The 12,500-nt window shown below is 49.3% G+C and overlaps 1 protein-coding gene across 1 annotated transcript in view; it reads right to left on the bottom strand.

Annotated features, from left to right (window-relative positions):
- cacna1bb (calcium channel, voltage-dependent, N type, alpha 1B subunit, b) overlaps positions 1-12,500 on the bottom strand; it is a 277,440-nt gene that overhangs the window by 254,693 nt on the left and 10,247 nt on the right. The gene's annotated exons all lie outside the window — the stretch shown is intronic.

Genomic DNA, 12,500 nt, shown 5'->3' with positions numbered 1-12,500 from the left:
CCTGTGGTTTCATAGGGTAAGGAGGGGGGAGGGGGGAGGGGGGCAGGGTACGGTTCATGAGAGTATGTATCTCCGAATTCGAATTATTGATACAATCGCGAAGCTTTACATGAAAGTAAGCCTTTTTTGGATACTTTTCATAGTATTTGTAACAGTAGGTAAATAGATTTATATATACATGTGATCAAAGCTTTGTAGATGCTCATTTCGACGGCCGCGGTACAACGTTTTTATCATCTTCACCATAGCAGGCAAACGCGGAAGAGGGCAACATGCTTCAACTTTGCAGAAGTACAGTTGATGTGGCAGATCTGGCAAAACAGGTTCGCCAAAGACCCGAGACACAGGTCCAGCTTTGCTCCCCCCCTCCCCCTCCCCCCCTCTCAGCGGTTTCAACGTTGGTGGTGTGACAGCTCTTGTTACTCTTTTTCATTCCGAATGGATCTCTGCTATTTGGGAGTTGCAACCATCACTGCAATTACCATACAGTATCACGGGAGGTGTCATTATGCTAAAGTTCAGTAGTTCAAAAAGTTTAGATTTAGAAGTTTAGGCCCCATCTGAGATGCCAGAATCTGGGGAAAATGTTGGGACGGGCTACAGGTATCAAACCTCGCCCCCGCCGTTTTGGTTTATCTTTGGGGAAACGCTCAGGGTACCTACTCTGGACAACAGTCACCATGGAGGGGAGCGAGAGTGCTCGTTCTAGAAACCAACTAGAAAACTAGAAAATCAAACAACATCTGGAGCTACTGTCAATCCGGCCAAGCACCAGTTTGGACTGAACACCATCGACTTCCTCGGACAAAGATGGGGCGGTCCCCTTCCCATCGAATGTGGACGCTGTCACAAACTTCCCACGGCCACTCGTGGTGAAGTCCCTGCAGGAGTTTCTGGACGCATGCTCTGTCACCTTAAACTATATATAAGGAAATACTAAATAATAACAAAAGCAGACTTGTCTTGACTTGACTTGGGGCGGCACGGTGGTGCAGTGGTTAGCGCGGTCACCTCACAGCAAGAAGGTGCTGGGTTCGATTCCCGGGGTAGTCCAACCTTGGGGGGTCGTCCCGGGTCATCCTCTGTGTGGAGTTTGCATGTTCTCCCCGTGTCTGCGTGGGTTTCCTCCGGGTGCTCCAGTTTCCTCCCACAGTCCAAAGACATGTAGGTCAGGTGAATCGGCCGTACTAAATTGCCCCTAGGTATGAATGTGTGTGTTTGTGTGGGCCCTGTGTGGTGGCCTGGCGGCCTGTCCAGGGTGTCTCCCCGCCTGCCGCCCAGTAACTGCTGGGATAGGCTCCAGCATCCCCGCGACCCTGAGAGCAGGATAAGCGGTTCAGATAATGGATGGGATGGAAGTACTTTTGTAAAGGTCCCACAGTCCCTCCATCTATGGGTTCCTGAAGGGTCGGGTCAATGTCTAGCTTGACAGTCAGCCTGCTATGGAGCAGGGTATTTCAGCGGTATAGATGATCTTGGTTACTGAGCAGGGAATCCTGTAAACTAAACAGTACTGTAACAGAACTGTCACTTAAATTAGCGAGACTTATCAAAACAAGCCTGGAATTTTGTTTCGTTTCCTTGGAATACCCCTCTGTAGGAAAATCGACCTATTCTGTAATGAAAGTTTGCTAGCTCAGACTGTAACTAGCATCTGGTTGGGAATACGTGACCACTGTGGTGGCAAGAATGCAAGGACGTTATCTTAAGAGATGTTTATTGATAACAACTAGTGTGTGTGTGTGTGTGGTTGATTTGCTGCACGCACGCACACTTTAGAATGGGAAGAGCTGCATCACCGGCTTGAAAGAATTCTAGCGAATTCGGGGGACAAGGCAACCACAGGAACTGCCGCGGCCGGGACGCGAACCCGTATCGCCCGCACCGCAGGAGACATCGCTAACCGCTCGACTAAAGGGTCAGACCCGCCAGCCAGCGGCCAGCGTGTCTTCTTATCCATGCACGTTACAGAATATTTGTAAAGTCTTTCTCGAATTCTCCAACTCCTCGCGGCAACCTGATAGCCTGTTGTACCACCCCCCCCCCCTCACAAGTTTCCTTTGTCATCCGATCCAACAACAAGGGCGCTGATTGGCTGATCCCCACCACCCCACCAAGTGGCCAAACAACTGCAATACGCAACGAACAAGTCCTTGGTCACGCATTCAAACAAGTCCACGGAAAGTGTCACACAGGGCACGTCACGCAGTAAACACCAGACCTTATTAGATCACATGCCACGTAAACAGTTGACCCGAAATCTTCAGTCGGAATGATTTTAATCATAGCGGGGGGGGGGTGCCTCAGTGAGGAGACAGCTACGTTATGAAAGTGAAAGGAACTCAGAAATCCCTCACAATCACGGGGCGTCCGGGTAGCGCAGCGGCCTATTCCGTTGCCTGTACCAACGCGGGGATTGGGGCAGCGGCCATGAGCTATTTTTAGCTCTTCCCGAAAGCGGAAGCGGAAGCTTCGCGGCAAACGGAAGTCACACATCGGATGCACTAGACCACATTACAAGTAAGCAGTTTGTTGTAATTTTCTTTCGTTTTTTTGCGTAATTTGATATGATCGGATATATGGCAGCATATACGTGAGTTGGTGTTGTAAACAAAGCCATGCGGTGCTGTCTGACATGCTCCGCATGTCTGACTTCCTGTGACGCGTCCATAGCCACAGCGATGCTGTGACATCACTTGGACGCCATGACTGCAGGTGGGAAGCCAGATGTGGGTGTGTGTCCTGGTCGCTGCACTAGCGCCTCCTCTGGTCGGTCGGGGCGCCTGTTCGGAGGGGGGGGCAACTGGGGGGAATAACGTGGACCCCCCCACACACACACGCGCTACGCCCCCCTGGTGAAACTCCTCACTGTCAGGTGAAAAGAAGCAGCTGGCGACTCCACGTGTATGGGAGGAGGCATGTGGTAGTCTGCAGAGGGGGTGGAGCAGCGACCGGGACGGCTCGGAAAAACGGAGTAATTGGCCAAGTACAATTGGGGAGAAAAACGGTGGGGGGGGGGGGGGGGGGTAAGTAACAGGAGGGGATGCTGCCCATTACAAATGACGCCATAAGACTTCATTCTCGCGATGTTTGTGAGCACAGCCTTCGGGTCCGTCAACCACGTGAGTGCACACAAACACATACACAGACACACACCGGGAATGAGTGCAGCTCATACCAAGCACACCTGTAGACCCAAGAAAGGGCAAGACTCTCGGACGTACATGACCGGACGGCAGCTTTTTTTTGGCAGACGTTAAAGGGCAGCATTTATTCATGCTGTCATGCACCGACACAAGCTAAAGTGACCCTGTTCTGCACAACTACTTTGAAGCCACCTATTGTGTCGGCCCTGTTGCCTGTGAGGCACATGAAAGGAAATAAGAACTTTGAAGCCGACACGAGCACTGACTCTCGCCCCCAACCGCTTACAGGCGGCATCCGCGGCTTCGGGGAGGAAATAAATATATAGAAACAACTGCCCTGGCCTTGTTTCCCTGGAGATGTCAGTTGGATTATAGTTCTCACAGAGTTAACCCGGAGGCATTTGATTGCGGTTGCCATAGCGTTTGCCGGGGCTGTAAAAGGCCAAGCAAGGCCTTGGTTAAAAACACGGATGGGTGGCTGTCGTGGGCCATGAGGCGGTGAAGGTTGACCGGAGAGCATCACGACACTATGAAACACTGCACAGCAGAAAACCAATGAACCCTTCAATCCGACAGACACACACGAAAACAACAAAACAAAAAACAAACAGACCAATATGTATTCATAGGGCACATACTATGACAACGAACATTCAGTGTCCAACAGATTAGATTAGTACTTGGCCTCAGCTAAAGGACGATGGGAAAGGGGCGTCCAGGTAGCATTGTGGTCTATTTTGTTGCCTACCGACATAGGGATCTCCGGTTCGAATCCTCTGGCTTGGTCGCGCATCCCTACAGACACAATTGGCCATGTCTGCAGGTGGGAAGCTGATTGTGGGTATGTGTCCTGGTTGCTGCACTGGCACCTCCCCTGGTCAGTCAGGGCGCTTGTTCGGGGGGCAGGGCGAACTGGGGGGAATAGCGTGATCCTCCCACATGCTACGTCCTCCTGGCGAAACTCCTCACTGTCAGGTGAAAAGAAGCAGCTGGCGACCTCACATGTATCGGAAGAGGCATGTGGTAGTCTGCAGCCCTTCCCGGATTGGCAGAGGGGGGTGGAGCAGTGACCGGGACAGCTCGGAAAAATGGGGTAATTGGCCGGATACAATTGGGGAGAAAAAGGGCAGGGGGAAAAAAAACAATGGGAAAAATAAAATTGAGGCAATAGTAAACAAGGACACAGACTATGTTCGCACAACAGCTAAATACAAGGTTGTCACTCCTCATGGGAGTGCTAAATGCAGCTCACACACAGTTCGATTATGAAAAAGTTATGAAAGAGTGTGACAATTTTCAGGTAGACACTACTGATTCGGTTGATTTTTGCATTATGTCCAGAATGGCACTGGACAGCTAATAGTTATCCATGTCATTGTACATGGGCTGTAAACGTGTCTTCTCCTGGATCACCACCTTGCTTGCTTGTACCAATGATCCCAAGAGCTATGCCATCCGGAGCTTGGCTCCTGGTAGGGTCACCCAAGGCGGATAGACCAAGGTGGAGGTTCCAGACAAAGTGCGATCCAACAAAGACCTCAACAGGGGAAAAGACCAGCTAAAAACATCACTGACAAAATTTTGTATCGACCCCTTGAGACTGGAGCAAGTTGCCATCAACTGTTCCAACTGGTGGGAGATCTGCTACAGAGGTACAAAACAACTGGAAGTGGAGAGGAATGTGAAAAAACAACAGAAAAGACTAAGGAGACACACAACTATGCCTGCCCCCACTAACCCAGACTTCATATGCTCAACGTGCAACAAAACTTGTGGGTAAAGAATTGGACTCTACGGTCATCAAAGAACAGACCGTTAACGAGGAGGGATGTCATCATCGGACTCGATGGACTGCCAGCAGAAGTAGCCTACTTGACTACAAAGTTTCCGCAAAATAGGAGACTGACCATCAACAGTTATGTGTATGCATGTAGCCTATTAACTTGTGTTTTTGCCCAGGGGCGGGCAATCTTATCTAGAAAGGGCCAGTGTGGGTTTTTGTTCCAACCAAGCAATTACACATCTATGTCTCCTAATCAAGTCCCTCAGCAAAGACTCTATTGGTTGGTTAGTGGGATCATGTGTGCAACTGATTGGCTGGAACAAAAACCTTCACCCACACTGGCCCTTCCTGGATAAGACTGCCATCCCCGTTTTAGCCTACCATGAGTAGAATATCAACGCATATAAAAAACCCTGCACAATGCGTGTGCACATTAACAACACATCGTGGCCACTTCTATACATCCCTTGGACATCCCAGTTAAAAATTCCTAGAACCGCCACTGCTCACATTTTTGAACACCTAACAATTAAAGTGATATATCTTCCATGATACATAAACCTAATAATTTAGATGAGTTTCTCCACTTTCCCATAATTGGCTACGTATTATGTACACCACTACTGTGTAGCCACAGAAAGTTGATTCAGTTCATCTGGATACAGCGGTTATTGGGAGAGAACGGTTTCATCCCTCATCTAAGGGACCTCTTCAGTCTCAACTGACTGCAGGTATCCCCACCCTTATAAGCAACACAGCGGTATAACGACCAAAAACGATCGGTTTCATATGCAGTTTGCCGTGAGCATTAACTAGAGTTTCAATGGCCATGTGTACTATTCACAATAGTTGCAATCACAGCAATGTAAGATGGCGACAGATGTACTCTTAGCCCCCCCCCCCCTCGGTTCAGGGATGTTCGTTCCCTCTTCACATAGATGGCTTCTTTGACTCCAAGTTCAAACCAGCGTTTCTCCCTATCAAGGATGTGCACTTCCTCAGCCTTGAAAGAGTGGCCCCTGGCCTATACATGGGTGTGGACTGTGGCATCCTGGCCACCTCCATCCTCTTGGCCAGCGATGTACAAGTCACGGCAAACCTCCTGGCACTTAACAGGATACACTATATAAGATGGGGACAGATGTACTCTAGGGTGGCATGGTGGCCCAGCGGTTAGCACTGTTGCCTCACAGCAAAGAAGGTCCTGGGTTCGAGCCCCATGCCGCCGCAGGTCTTTTCTGTGTGGAGTTTGCATGTTCTCCCCGTGTCTGCGTGGGTTTCCTCCGGGTGCTCCGGTTTCCTCCCCCCATCAAAAAGTCATGCATGTTAGGGTTAATACTCCTTCCTGTGCCCCTGACCAAGGCAATGGAAAGAAGAATTGGAGTTGGTCCCCCAGGAGCTGCAGCTGCCCACTGCTCCTATACAATAGGATTGGTTAAATGCAGAGAACAGATTTCATTGTCGTGAAAAAGTGGCTTCCTTTCTCTCTTAGTACGTCTGTTGCCATCTTACAATGCTGTGATCGCAACCATTCCCAAATCCTCTTTGAATAGTACACATAGCCATTGAAACTCACAGCAATTTGCATATTAAACCGATCCTTGGTTTCGGTTGTTATGCCACTGTGTTGTTTATAAGGGTGGGGATACCTGCAGTCAGCTGAGACTGCAGAGGTCACTTAGACGAGTGACGAAACCGCTCTCTCTCTCTCTCTCAATAAACATTGTGTCCAGATGAACTGATTCAACTTTCTGTGATTTTCTTGCATGGATTAATGAGCATGCATAAAGACATTTCACCTAGCCAGTTACCACAAAGAGAGTCTATGTCAGACTCCCTTCCTGAGACAGGGCAACAAGTCTAAAACGGAAGAGAGGACCACAGTCAGAAAAAAAATGAACTCTAAAATATTCATCTTTTTCTAGTACATTTGGGCAGAGATATTTCACATATAAAACCAATAACGTCAGAAACTGGAGGAACCTTATAAAACAGTTCCTTGTCTTCACGGCCATGCTGTACATTATATAAGAAACCAGTTTCGTGTCCCATCTACGTTTCTGCGTCATCAAAAAGAATGTTCTTTTTTTTCCTGTAGATGTTTTTATCCTCCAAAAAATGCTAACTCCCCCGCCCCCACCTGATTCTTGACAGCGGGGGGGGGGGGGGGGGGAACACATCTCTAATTCTTGCTTGGCTGAACCTTGTGTTCACGGACTGCAGTGAGCTCCCTCTGACGTTAGAGGCGGCTGAGTCCACAAGGACTACCGTCTCACCTTAAAGCAACATCTCAAAGTCAGTCTTTCCTCGGGGGACTTTCCTTTCTCACTGCCACGTTTCTGGAATCCCAAATATCTTATGCAACTTGAATTTCTCCTGCTGTAACTGGCCAATGTACAAAAAAGTACTGCAGCCAAGTCCGGTGTGATTACAAAAACAAACATTCTGTGCCGTTCATTCTGCTGTCAGGGACCCTGGTGTGGTTTTGAGTTCTTGTCCCTGTCTGGACCTCTCATCACGTCTCCGTGTTCTCGGGCTAGCCGGCTCTGCAGGCTATTGATTAGGCCTTTGGCAACTAGGGCAGATTTATTCCCTTATTAGGAGGTCCTAATGCCTGATCAGGACGGATTAAAGGCCTGCCAGTGCCTCAGGCCACGCTATCATTTAGACGCTTTCATTAGGACCAGACAGCTGCATCGACATCATTAGCCCAAGGTTTCAGCACTGGACTCGCAGAGCAGCCTGGTGTCACCGAAAACGTGTATTGATGGGTGGGGTAAAGATAATATTGACCCATGTAATATATTCTGATTTGACGGTGCTGAGGTGTGTCTTCATTTGAAACAAATACACGTTTCACAATGTCATTTTACAAGCTATATATATATATATATATATATATATATATATATATATAGAGGCTCCAGCATCCCCGCGACCCTGAGAGCAGGATAAGTGGTCTGGTTAATGGATGGATGGATATAGATATATATATAGATATAGATATATGGATTTCCCCTCTATTTTCTCCCCAATTGTGTCTGGCCAATTACCTCACTCTTCCGAGCCATCCACTCCTCCACCCCCCTCTGCCGATCTGGGGAGGGCTGCAGACTACCACATGCCTCCTCCGACACATGTGGAGTCGCCAGCCGCTTCTTTTCACCGGACAGTGAGGAGTTTCACCAGGGGGACGTAGCGCGTGAGGGGTGGGGGGGAGGATCCCATTTTTTAATGAGTCACTGTCTTTATCACTCTTCGCTCTCCTCTCTTTCACTCGGTCTCTCCAAAAGGTTCGTATATCGCTACGTCATCAAATCATCATTTCCCCCTTTCTTGAAACTTCCATCGTAATCATTCATTGCTGACCTCCGGCCACTCCTCCTTGACTCACGCAACAGAGGCCAAAGAAAAGACCAGGCCTCAGATCACAGATTTAAAGCTGAAATCCGGGGGTTTTCTCCCTTAATGAACTGTCATTTGAGCTCTCTAGACCATGTAGTCAGGTCACAAACGACTAACGCGTATCTTTACCATGCTTACAGACCCTCTCCAGTCTCTGTACACCACTGCTGGAGTTTTTTTGGCAGGTTTGCACAAACACCGGCGCAGCAGCAATCACGCACATGTTGACAACCGCAGCTGGACCCCAGATGGAAACGTGATGCTGATGTGGCCCTGCTTCTGTCAGGCAGGCCGTCAGCATTACTGTATAACAGCGCTGCCATATATAGGTTGATGAAGGTCGTAGTACATTAGATAGCCTTTGTTAGCCGGGTCTGTGCATGCAATTGTTACTAGGGTGTGAATTGTTTACCGCTGTTAGAGCTCGTTTGGTTTTGTTTTTCAGAAAGTAATGCCATCTATATAGGTGAAAGGTTGGGAGCAAATGGTTTGTGTCGCCCCGGCCAGTTAGTAGAATCAGGTGCAGGCTGCAGCCGGAAGACCCCACCGAGTAATAGTTCTCAACCGCAAGCAGCCACAGAAAAGAAACTAGGAGAATATAAAAGAAACAAATGTAAATAAAGGAGTTGCTAGAGACTAGAATCTTTTATTTGAGTTTTGCTTATTTCAATTTAATTTTGTTTGTAAAGGCCTGTTTTATTTATGAATGAATGTTGGAATTTTTTTTCTTTTTTGGACCCCCCCCCTTTTTGTGTTCCTCTCCCCAATTGTATCTGGCCAATTACCCCACTCTTCTGAGCCGTTCTGGTCACTGCTCCACCCCCTCTGCCGATCCGGGGAGGGGGTGGAGCAACATGCCCTCTTGATACATGTGGAGTCGCCAGCCGCTTCTTTTCACCTGACTGTGAGGAGTTTCACCGGGGGGACGTAGCACGTGGGAGGATCACGCTATTCCCCCCAGTTCCCTCACTTGAACAGGCACCCCGACCAACCAGAGGGGGCGCTAGTGCAGTCAGTGACCAGGACATATCCACATCTGGCCTCCCACTCACAGACACGGCCAATGTGTCTGTAGGGACGCCCGACCAAGCCGGAGGTAACACGGGGATTCGAACCGCCGATCCCTGTGTTGGTAGGCAACGAAATAGACCGCTACGCCACCCGGATGCGGAATTTGAGTTTCTGTTTGCTCGGCACCAGCCACTACAAAAAGAACATCAAGCTCGACAAATGTGAGCACCCGCGTGTCGGAGCCTTTAAGGCGTACCGTGACGAATTGTAGAAAAGGAAGTCGTGACGTCATGACAACCACTGAGCAACAATGGCTTCTCCACCTGCTTTGCAGTCAGAGCAGTTCTGTTTCTCACCGCCTCCTGCAACATCAGACCACTGTTTTGCTGTAACACTGATCACCTGTCCAACAGAATCGCCACCCTGTCATCACATTTTAGTGTTAATGGGGAGAAATCGCCGGTTTCGTCTTTTACCGCCTGTTTTCCCCGATAGCCACGCTCGTCGCAGAGAAATGACGTCACGAGACAAGCTATCGTGGGCTGCTGAGGCGCTGGCCACAGCCTCGCACGGCTTCCGTGACACGGAGAAAGACAGTTATTTTTCCAAGACACCGAGAAATTAATATTGTAACGTGCAAGGATAAGTAGACACGCTGGTCCTTGACTAACGGGTCGGACCCTTTAGGCGACAGACTGCCCCCCGAATTCGCTACAATATAACTTACAAATCCACGGGGACTTCTCGTTATCTCAAAACTACAACCAGGGGTGTGCGGGTGGCGTGGCGGTCTATTCCGCTGCCTACCACCACGGGGATCGTCGGATCGAATCCCCGTGTTACCTCCGGCTCGGTCGGGCATCCCTACGGCGCTTGGCCGTGTCTGCGGGTGGGAAGCCGGATGTGGGTGTGCGTCCTGGTCGCTGCACTAGCGCCTCCTGTTGTCGGTCGGGGCGCCTGTTCAGGCGGGGAGGGGGAACTGGCGTGATCCTCCCACGCGCTACGTCCCCCCGGCGAAACTCCTCACTGTCAGGTGAAAAGAAGCGGCTGGCGACTCCACGTGTATCGGAGGAGGCACGTGGTAGTCTGCAGCCCTGCCCCGATCGGCAGAGGGGGTGGAGCAATCACCGGGACGGCTCGGAAGAGTGGGGTAATTGGCTGGATACAATTGGGGAGAAGGGGCGGGGGGAGAAAACCCCCAAAGAACTATAACCTGTCGGCGGATCTGAGGAAAAGCGGACCCAACCAACCAGTTGGCTAGCACCTTAGCATTCAGCTAGTCTCCCCAGAGCATCCTTTACTTTATACCCATGTCTGAACCGTGCTGTTCGATGTCCTCCGAGCAAACCCAGCAAAAAACACCGAGCAGAGACGGGACCCGCTTTTCCAACTTTGCATTCATTTCAGATAATCCTGGATAAACGTATTATTCCCTGCCACAAAAATTGCCGATCACTCTCTCGCCCCGATCCTCATCCCCTTCCTTGTTCAATATATCCACCTTGATTTATCTGTGTATTGACTTGCTAGAAGAGCCATTATTTATACCACAAATCCAATCTGGACACCGTACAGCACCAACGCATCAAGGCAGTACAATATTTATCTGCTCGTAAATTTCGCAAAGCGAAGGAACCCTTCATCAGCCCCAGCCGCACTAGAGGAGAGTGAGAGGATGTTTAACACAACATGATTGTATTTGGGTGACTTCTGGCTCCCCGGGGCAGTGAGTTGTGATGGAAGAAAATGCTGCGAGAGGAATACTCGCCCGGAGCTTGACTGCGGGGGCATTACGGTGGAAGCGAGCTAAGTTTTACATTTCATACACCACATTTTCCCTCCCCTGAGGTAGAGATCCTTACCTCATAGAAAAAATACCATCACAAGGATGTATATGATACATATAGAAATGATGGATATGCAAATCCCCCCCTCCCTCTTGTATTTTCTTGTATCGATCCTGAACTGATAAATACCTAGGGTTTTAATTGTACCTGGCCAATTACCCCACTCTTCCGAGCCGTCTCGGTCGCTGCTCCACCCCCCTCTGCCGGAGGGCTGCAGACTACCACGCGCCTCCTCCGATACACGTGGAGTCGCCAGCCGCTTCTTTTCCCCTGACAGTGAGGAGTTTCACCAGGGGGACGTAGCACGTGGGAGGATCACGTTATTCCCCCAGTCCCCAACAGGCACCCCGACTGACCAGAGGAGGCGCTAGTGCAGCGACCAGGACACATACCCACATCCGGCTTCCCACCCGCAGACACGGCCAAATGGTGTCTGTAGGGACGCCCGACCAAGCCGGAGGCAACACGGGGATTCGAACCAGCGATCCCCGTGTTGGTAGGCAACGGAATAGACCGCTACGCCACCCGGACGCCCAATACTTAAAAGTTTTAATACCACCAATGTTTTATAGTATGACTATATGAGAATAATGTGTAATAATTCAACTAAACAGGCTGCGAGACTATCAGTTAACATCTAAGCGGAGGCCAACGATCACTCTTGAGGATGGAGCTCAAGTTTGGGTGTAGTTCAGCAAGCATCAAATAAAAATATAAACTATAAATAAAAAGTGCCCAGTAAATCAAAGAATGGCCCACTAATGAACAACCCCATGATACAAGTATCAACAATACAGTTTGTAGACTGTGGGAGGGAGTTTGTGAAAGGGGCATGGGGCAGTGGGGGGGGGGCAATAACTACATCCACACAGCTGTGTCTGTATTACCACTGATGTGGAAATACCCCATAACTGCAATCTGAGTATATTTCCTGTTTATGCTTCAACTGATTTGTTATCTGCATTTTAAGATCCATGGAATACTCAATAGAAACCATAAAAAATGTAATTTTTTTAAGATACAATTGTCTTCAAAAATCAGGGCTAAAATATCACAACTCACTAGATATATTGTGACCACACAGACCAACACACACACACACATATGCACATTTTCTTTCCTTTTGGTGCTCTGCACAATAAAGGATTTCAACACACATGTCTGCGAAGCCCCAGAGTCCGCTAGCCCCCCCCCCCCCCCGTCCCCCCGGGCCAGGCTGCCACTCCTCTGGTCCTAGCCATGCTAAAAGCTAACGCCGTCCTCTAAAAGCCTTCCCTGGACGTGTCTCACGTGCAAAAAAAATAAAAT

The sequence above is a fragment of the Lampris incognitus genome, chromosome 12 (assembly GCF_029633865.1).
Source record: "Lampris incognitus isolate fLamInc1 chromosome 12, fLamInc1.hap2, whole genome shotgun sequence".
NCBI classification, from domain to species: Eukaryota; Metazoa; Chordata; class Actinopteri; order Lampriformes; family Lampridae; genus Lampris; species Lampris incognitus.
The sequence above is the reverse complement of the archived record's forward strand: the minus strand, read 5'-3'. Positions and strand labels throughout refer to the sequence as shown.